Source organism: Anolis carolinensis, chromosome 1 (assembly GCF_035594765.1).
Source record: "Anolis carolinensis isolate JA03-04 chromosome 1, rAnoCar3.1.pri, whole genome shotgun sequence".
Classification (NCBI taxonomy): Eukaryota; Metazoa; Chordata; class Lepidosauria; order Squamata; family Dactyloidae; genus Anolis; species Anolis carolinensis.
The window spans coordinates 171,747,102-171,756,245 of record NC_085841.1 but is presented as its reverse complement, the minus strand read 5'-3'; the positions used below and the strand labels follow the sequence as shown (position 1 = coordinate 171,756,245).

General features: G+C 41.8%; 1 pseudogene; it reads left to right on the top strand.

Annotated features, from left to right (window-relative positions):
* Positions 1-5,111: 5,111 nt before the first annotated feature.
* On the top strand, positions 5,112-5,984 carry LOC134295594 (uncharacterized; annotated as a pseudogene).
* The last annotated feature ends 3,160 nt before the right edge of the window (positions 5,985-9,144 follow it).

The following is a 9,144-nucleotide window of genomic DNA, read 5'->3' as shown; positions in this document are numbered from 1 at the left end:
TAGGAAATCACGTCGGGGTCACCAGAAAATGTAGCGGAACCTTTGTGCTACGGTCCTTGTTTGAGCGCAGTGGAGGAATTGGAGACGAACAACTGAAGGAATTCCAAGAAAGCAGTTTTATTTCGCTAATGGCCACTAGGGTTCCCCCTCGCACAAAGTAAGTGCTTCTCCAGGGAGAACCCCCAGTGGCGGGCTGAGTAAATATTTATACACACTACAGGGTTCGGGTTATGCCCGCCAACAAGCAAATTCATTGGCTTAGAGTTGTGACGCTGTCTGACTTGGACCCAATCAGTGCTGACCAGCAGGCCGGCTGCACTCTTTCTGTGCCGTGCTCACAAATCATTCAGAGCGCCTGCGTACGCATGCGCTGTTTGTTTATCTTTAGCTTTCATTTCTTCAGAAACACATGATTTCCCAGAAGTCACATGTTTCTGTGAGTTTATGCACCCGGGTCGCTAGCTGTCGCCATCTCTGCCCATATATGGTATTTCCTCGGGTTCTTTAACCTCCCGCCTCAATATAATGTCATATATAATATAATATATAAACATTTCTTGGGGCTCCATGAGAAACTTTTGCTTCTAAAAGGGTTCCTCAGCTGTAAAAGTTTGAGAACTTCTGCTCTATAGTTATAACATGGGACGTATATGTGTTATGTCATTTTAGCTCCACTAAACTGCATATTTGTGGCCCCAGTGTGCCTGAGCTCCAATCCGAAATGAGACACTGCAGAATGAAGGCATGGACCAGAGGTTTATTTGCTTTGCCTAAAAGCAAATGTCGTAGAGAAAGTAATCCCAAATCAGACATAAAGCAATGGATTCATACAGATATATTTATAGAGTTGACAGTATTTCAAAGAATAGACTTTTACCAATCCAGGCGCTGATTGGTAGAAGTTGTGATCCATGTGCTGATTGGTAGAGGCACACTGTCCACTGCTGCAGCTGATTGGTTTCCTGGCCTGGTGGAAAGTTTAATAAACTGTAATTGCCCAGTTTGAAGCTTGTGGTTGTTTTCTGTATCTGCCTCCTTTGGGCGTGTGAAGAATGGAATGTGGGTAGGGTTTGAGGGTGATGATCTTTGATGGATTTAATCCTTTCAGTTGGGATTGCACAATGGATCTCAATTGAGGAAACAATCAGTGCCTATATACTTTGATGAGTTCCCAAGGAGAAACAAAGAAGCTGGATGATGCTGTGATTTTTTGAGCTTCCTTGGGGATTAATTCTGTATAGGTGGAAAGTTTCATTATTGGCCAGGAAGGATGTATATTAGGTGATTGTGCCAACTGCCTGGAGGAATAATAGGATGAGCCCTATTTCGCAATTGCACAAACACCCAATGGGTTTTTGGGGAAAATGTCATTCCTGGATGTCAGCTGGTGGGACCCTTCATGGCACTTCTCCTAGCCATGGATTTGGGGTCCCAGTTTTGATAACATTTGCACAAGATCCCTCTCCCTCCTTGAATCATACTTGAAAGAGACTACAAGGGCCATTCAGTCCAACCTCCTGCCATGAAGGAAAGTATAATCAAAGCATTCCCAACAGTTGGCTATTTAGCTTCTGCTTTAGAAGAGTGGAGTGGAATCTCCAGAGAAGGAGACTCCACTCCACTCCACATCTAGGCACCATATTCCACTGCTGAACATTTTTTAAACATCAGGAAGTTCTTCCCAATGTTCAGGTGAAATCTCTTTTCCTCACTCCCTGCCTTCTGTTTTAAAGCATGTAGTTCCTATACATTTGTTCTTTTATTACTTTGTAACCCTGTGGGCAAAGACATTGTTTTACTCGTATGACATTACAAATTTTTCAGATTCTTAATAATATAACAGATATATAAATCAGCTGTGTGTCTGTATAATCAGAATTGAAGGAAAATGCTGAAGGCATTTCAGTGTTCGCAACCTCTGTACTAACTCTGATGGCTTCCTGCAATCACCCTGGCATGTAGTTTATAAAAGACAGGTGAATTAATGGCTAGTGAAAAAAGAGGAACGTTTTTAGTAATTTATTTGAAATTCAATGAGTTCATGGGAGCAAGTAAGGCTGAATACCTCGTCGAGTCTCAACAAATTCAACATAGTGCATGGCACAAAAATGAAGTTCCTGGAGGATAGCAACTACTTTCAATGTAAGTACTGCACAATTAAACAGAAATTAAGATTTTCAAACCAGGAACAGATTTTTTTTTCAAATTTTGTTACATAGTGTAATCATTGTTCCAAAATGTTCAAAAGGAACTTCTACTCCACCTTGGAGTCTCAAGCTAGTGCCCCACTATCTTTCATAGACCTGCTGCTAGCCTAGAGCCATCTTCCTCTTTCTCTCTCCCTGTTTCCTTTCCCCTTTATAGGAAGACAACTCTTAAAAATGCAGGTAAGAGCAGAGATTTTTGGGAAGATTCCTCAGTAAGGTAACCAGGAATTGTTGAAAAACATTAGCAGGTCAGGTTCTCTTGCAGACATAAAGAACTGCACCAACCAGAATGCCCTTTTGAACAGCTGCTAAATGCCACTGTAAGCTCATGTATTCCATCTGATATATCCTGGCAAGGACAGTAAACTCTACAAAGAATAATTATTAGGCATGTGCAATTGATTAAAAATGTTTCAAAAGTAATTACAAAATGGGCAACACTGGTGCTTTGTTTCTAAAGTATCATTAGTGAAAATCTCATTATTATAATGAGAGTAATGGAATTTCGTTACTTTTTTGTTATACCCTGTTTCCCCTAAAATAAGACATCCCCAGAAAATAAGACCTAGTAGAGGTTTTGATGAATTGCTAAATATAAGGCCTCCCCCAAAAGTAAGACCTAGCAAAGTTTTTGTTTGGAAGCATGCCCGCCGAACAGAACACCAGAGCATGCAGGATAGGTAAATGTATGTACCATAGATGTACATGGAAATAGTGGTAGTAACAAGAAATTCTTGATAGGATTCACAGTTTGTCTGGTTATGCTGGTTTGTGATGACAATTACTGTACAGTATATAATAAATGTTTATTTTTTTGTTCAACAATAAATGTGAATTTTTTTTCATGGAAAAATAAGACATCCCCTGAAAATAAGACCTAGAGCATCTTTGGGAGCAAAAATTAATATAAGACACTGTCTTATTTTCGGGGAAACACGGTAGTACTTGCGCATTATTATAACTGGGGAAACTTCAAGGGCTCCTTTCTGCCTCAGTTTTACAACTATTGGGGTGAAACTTGCTACAATCGTAGAACACATTTACCACTGTTAGCCCACAAAATTTCAGAATATTTCACTTATCTGCGGATTTTAGGGGAATTTTCAACGTTTTTACAAACAATTTTTTTAATAAAAAAGAAAATATGTTCTTTGTTTGAAAGTGTTATTTCCTGTTTAATGGTGTAGTCCTTACTTTGAAAGTAGTAGTTCTACTCCAGAAACTTTGTTTGTGAGACACAAACTATATTGGGTTGGTTGAAATATTCATTGAAAAACTATCATGCTATAGCACAATGTCCCTCCCGCAAAGACAAATCTTTTGCAGTTCAATAAACTTTCCCCATGTTTTTTATGATAGAACCAATTAGGAAATGACATCTATAACCCAGGAACAAAAATCATAGTGTAGAATATTAACCAATTTATTTGAACTCTGGTTGGCTATGGAGGGGCAAATTTCTCCCTCCCCTATCCTGATTGGGGCTTTCTGATGGTGATGCATTCTGGGAAATGTAGTTTAGGGCAGGGCCTTTTGAATGTTCTGGCATAAGGCTCCTCTACCTGAGGCGGAGGTGGCGAGTGGGCAGGGCAGCCTCACAATCAGCCAAGCTGCGGCTCCCCCTCTTCTTTCTTCTTCTGCAGTCTCCTCCATCCCTTTCCCAGCATCCACTTGAGGCATATGGGAACTTGCTTTCCCAGCAACACTTTGTGTAACACAGGCATTCAAGGCACCTCTGTACTGGGAGTTGAGTTTTTTCTCTGTGTGTGTTTCTCACTTTCTTTCCCAGCCAATCAGAGGCCTGGTTGACTGTGTCCATTCTCCTCCCCTCTTGTGGTGTGTGCTTGGGACTTGAATTCCCAGAACCCCCTCTTGTGGGTTTGTTTAAAAAATGTTATGAAAAAATATTTTTAAATTTCTCAAAAATCAGTGGATTGGTGAAACATTCTGAAACTTGGCCAACTTGCAGTCATAAATGTGGCCTACAACTGAGGCAAGCTTCATGCTGATAGGTCTAAAATTAACAGATAAATAAGCCTCTAAAGTTTCCCCATTGGTGCCAATGGACCAAATATTATTGGCACGAAAATGGAACCCCCCCCCTCCCCAGATTTCAGGAATTTCTTGGTAAACAGAATGGCAGGCATCCAAAAATGACATGGGTTTTTGCCAAGTCACACACCCCTACTAATTGGCTCCCACAGTACAATCTTGCATGAATTCATATTTGTGATTTTTTGTGAAAAGTAACCAAGAGACTTGTTGAAGCAACTAATCCCTTCTCCTCCCATTTTGGAACCCAGATTCTATGCTTTATGATTTAGATGTTAAAATGGAGCCGAGTTCCCCGGCAGAGAGAGAAAGCCCTCCCCCAACCCTCGCCAAAGATGATTGCTGAAATTATTATAAATGACACATTTAAGAATGTGGTGAATAGTACTAATTTGTGTGACTCATGGTTATATTCAGCTAATTAGCTTTTTTACAGCTCGGCTATAGTGGTGGAACAGGATAACAATGATTGTTCAAACAGTGGGAAGCAAGCATGAAAAATGGTGGGCAATATACACTTTTGTTTGCGGGATAATGTAGGCTATGAAACCAGATATTCTCTAAGTAGCATAGCTACATTTGCTTCCTTCGTGCTTATGTACAGAAAGTAGGAAATCGGGTGTCCATGCCTTCCAATAAAAGGCAAGCACAGGTATAACTCATTAAGGAAAAAGATATGCTATAAGCTTTACTTCTTTAACAGAAACTTTGTAACCAAAGGCTTGTAATAAGTTGGAAATTACTAAAAGGTGCACAACAAAAAACAGTATAATTGTGTAGTGTAAAAGAAACAGAGATTTCATTATGTGTTTTCCATAGATGAGCTCACTACGTGTTGACTGGGAGGGATAGCTAATACTCCAGAAGACAGGAGCAGAATTCAAAGCGATCTTGACAGAATAGAGAGATGGGCCGAAACTAACAAAATAAAGTTCAACAGAGACAAATGCAAGATACTCCACTTAGGCAAAAAAAAAATTAAATGTACAGATACAGAATGGGGGACGATGGGGTCGACAGCAGTATGTGTGAAAAAGATCTTGGAGTCCTCGTGGAAAACAAGTTAAATGTGAGCCAACAATGTGATGTGGCGGCTAAAAAAGCCAATGGGATTTTGGCCTGCATAAATCAGTGTAGTCTCTAGATCCAGGGAAGTCATGCTCCCCCTCTATTCTGCCTTGGTCAGACCACACCTGGAATACTGTGTCCAATTTTGGGCACCGCAGTTGAAGGGGGATGTTGACAAACTGGAATGTGTCCAGAAGAGGGCGACTAAAATGATCAAGGGTCTGGAGAACAAGCCCTATGAGGAGCGGCTGAAAGAGCTGGGCATGTTTAGCCTGCAGAAGAGAAGGCTGAGAGGAGACATGATAGCCATGTACAAATACGTGAAGGGAAGTCATAGGGAGGAGGGAGCAAGCTTGTTTTCTGCTGCTCTGGAAACTAGGAGGCGGAACAATGGCTTCAAACTACAGGAAAGGAGATTCCACCTAAACATTAGGAAGAACTTCCTCACTGTGAGAACTGTTCAGCAGTGGAACTCTCTGCCCCAGAGTGTGGTGAAGGCGCCTTCTTTGAAGGCCTTTAAGCAAAGGATGGATGGCCATCTGCAGGGGTGCTTTGAATGCTATTTTCCTACTTCTTGGCAGGTGGTTGGACTGGATGGCCCACAAGGTCTCTTCCAACTCTATGATTCTATGATTGTATGACTGAATGCATGAAACCCCACACTATCAGTGAATAGGAAGACACGGGGTGTCTCTTCGGATTCCATTTATGACCAGCTGAAAATACCACTCTTTTTTATGTTGAGACAAAGCATCTCTCTGTTGACTGGCCCTTTCAGCTGAACTGGATCTCTTGATATTGCTGCACTTACTTAGTGGTAAATTAGACTCACAACATATTTGATCTTTTTCATATGGCTGGCACTAGATAATAATTCCTTTTCATTTGAGAGAAAATAGATGTTAACATTCTGTATATTCTTTTTCCTGTGTTCATAAAATGATGACACTCCAAGGCCTGCAATGGAAACACAGAAGAATGGGAGTATCTCTGCCTTGCAATGCCAGTGTTTGCCAATGCACAAAAAGTATGGGTTATATTTACCAGTCTTAACATGACTATTGAAGTCTATCACCCAACTTACTCCCAGGAATGAAACATAGATAGAACTGTGTTGCTAGAACTAAAACACCAATGGGTCAACTATCCTCATGAATACATGGTTCGATTTTGATGAACAGCCGCAAGAGCTTGCAAATGCAGCCTCGAATTGGACTTTTATTGGACTCAGGTCTGTAGTGAAAAATGCATTGAGGCAAGAGATGCCTCTGTATTCAAGCATGAGAAATGCATACAAATATGGATAGAACCCTGACTTGTGCTAATGCAGTGGTTCTCAACCTGCGGTCCCCAGATGTTTTTGGCCTTCAACTCCCAGAAATCCTAACAGCTGGTAAACTGGCCGGGATTTCTGGGAGTTGTAGGCCAAAAACATATGGGGACCCCAGGTTTAGAACCACTGTGCTAATGTAATGTTCAACAAGATGCTAGCCTTGAACGATTACTTCCAGAATATATTGAAAATATTTTACTTGTCATACGATCTTATCCCATGCAGCCTGGGCTCTGTTTCCATGCACTTTGGAATGGAAGCGTATTCCATCACACGACATAAAGGCACTTCCGGTGGGACTTTGTGGGACTTCGTTTCTGCAGCACATGGAAACAGAGCCTAGACTTCATCTTCAGGAGTTGGGTGTTACTCCATTTCAAACTGGGGGAAAAACAGTAGAAAATAGGGAAAGACAGAGAAAGGGCATGGGATGGCTAGCTATCCCAGAAGATGAACTTCATTGGTACAGAACAAAGTAAGACGGTTCCCTCTGCTTTTCCCCGCTCAAAAGGTTCCCAGTTGAGCTGCCTAATAACAATAATCATGGTGTGTCTGCTTGGCCACCATGCCTCCCAATCAAATCATCAACATCAGTGACATGCCATGCAGTCTTGCATACACACCCAGATGGGACCCTGATTCTGTTCAGTGGTATCCTCTCACAAGTTTAGGGTTGCAGCCTCACTGGACAATCCTTAGACAAAGCCCTCAGTGTGTTCTGAGGGACTAACCACCTCATCAGACAGACAGCAGCAGAAGGAGGTGGTGATCCACTTCGCCATGAGGAGTGGTGAATTCGGCACCCCACATCTTACATCACCCACTTCACTGAGAGAGTGATCACATGGGGGGAAGCATGGAGCATGTGTGTTGTGTGCGGCTTCCTCCCATAGATTGGGCAACAGGGGAAGCTTCCAGTGTTGCCAGGGTGGTGGCAGCATGCCAGTCCCGCCCCACGGAGTCGGCATGACGTCGTTTCATGGGAGCCAGCCGGCTCCATGGGTGACCGGGTCTAGATCGGTGTTTGCCACCAAATCTAGCCTCATAAGGTGAGGTCATTAACCCTGCAAGATGGAAGTCAAACTGCCATGCAATGCAGAAGGTCTTTTCTAGAATTCCATGTGCCTTCATTGCAGGGTGAAATAATGGAAAGGACTCCTATCGTTATAGAAGAGGGAATTTCAGCAGGGGAGATTCAACAGGTGCTCCTTGTGTGACAAGCAACACTGTTGAAATTACCTCTTCTACAGAACTATTCAAGGGATAAGAACCCTGTCCCCCTTTTCACTTGATAACCCTACTATGGTGGGATGTAGATGAAAAACAGTAATAAAATTATTCCCAATAAATCTTATTTTAAAAAACACAGTGAGATTTGTCTTTGATACTACAATATCTGACTCCAAAAGAAAGCACTATTTTGCTCCCAATTCCGACTTCATCTGACGAGCTGGGGGGGGGGGGGGGGAGGAAGCAGGGGAAAGTTGTGAGAATCCTGTTACTTTGTGCTCTACCAGTTTTCCCTGTCTTTTGGGATGGCCAGCCACCCCACATTTTTTCCTGTCCTCTTCCTGTCTTTCTCAGTTTTAAGCCATTTGGAGTCAGGTAGCACTCCCTATATTCTTCCTCCCTTTCATAGTTCTTAGCTGCCCGTTACATCACACTGTTGTAGTTGACGGAGGAAACTTGCAGGAGGTGCTGGAGTAAAGCTAAGAGCCTTTCTCCTTCTTTAGCAGCTTTGACAACAATTTGTCCAATTTGTTGTCGAAGGCTTTCATGGCCGGGATGACAGGGTTGTTGTATGTCTTTCTGGCTGTGTGGCCATGTTCCAGAAGTATTCTCTCCTGACGTTTCGCCCACATATGTCCAATTCCTTCCTTTGTATAAGAAGATACAGTGTTCCCTCACTACTTCGCAGTTCACTTTTCGTGGATTCACTGTTTTGTGGTTTTTCAATAACCTCTAAAAGACTATTATAAATCATAAAAAATTACAATTTATAGCATAAGGAAGGGAGGAAGGAGAAGCCAAAGGGAGAGAAAAGGAGCCCAAGTGGCAACAGAAGGAGAAGGAGGCGATTTATCAACACACGATTGGTTGATAAAGACTTAAAATAGTCTATAACTACTAAAATAATGTATAAATATTAAAATAAATATAGTGTCCCTACTTCACGGATTTTCACTTATTGCGGGTGTTCCTGGAACCTAATCCCAGCAATAAGTGAGGGAACACTGTACAATAATTTTGCTCACTCTCTTTTGCTCTGCACGGGGTTCCTAGTCCCAACATTACCACTGACAATGTTAAAATTACCTTTAAAAATATTGCACAGGTTGAATATCCTTCGCCCAAAATGCTTGAGACTAAAAGTGTTTTGGGAGTTTTTGTTCAAATTTTGGAATATCTGTATTTGTATATACACTCATAATGAAATATCTTGGAGATAATGCCCAAGTCTAAACACAACATTCATCTCCCAAC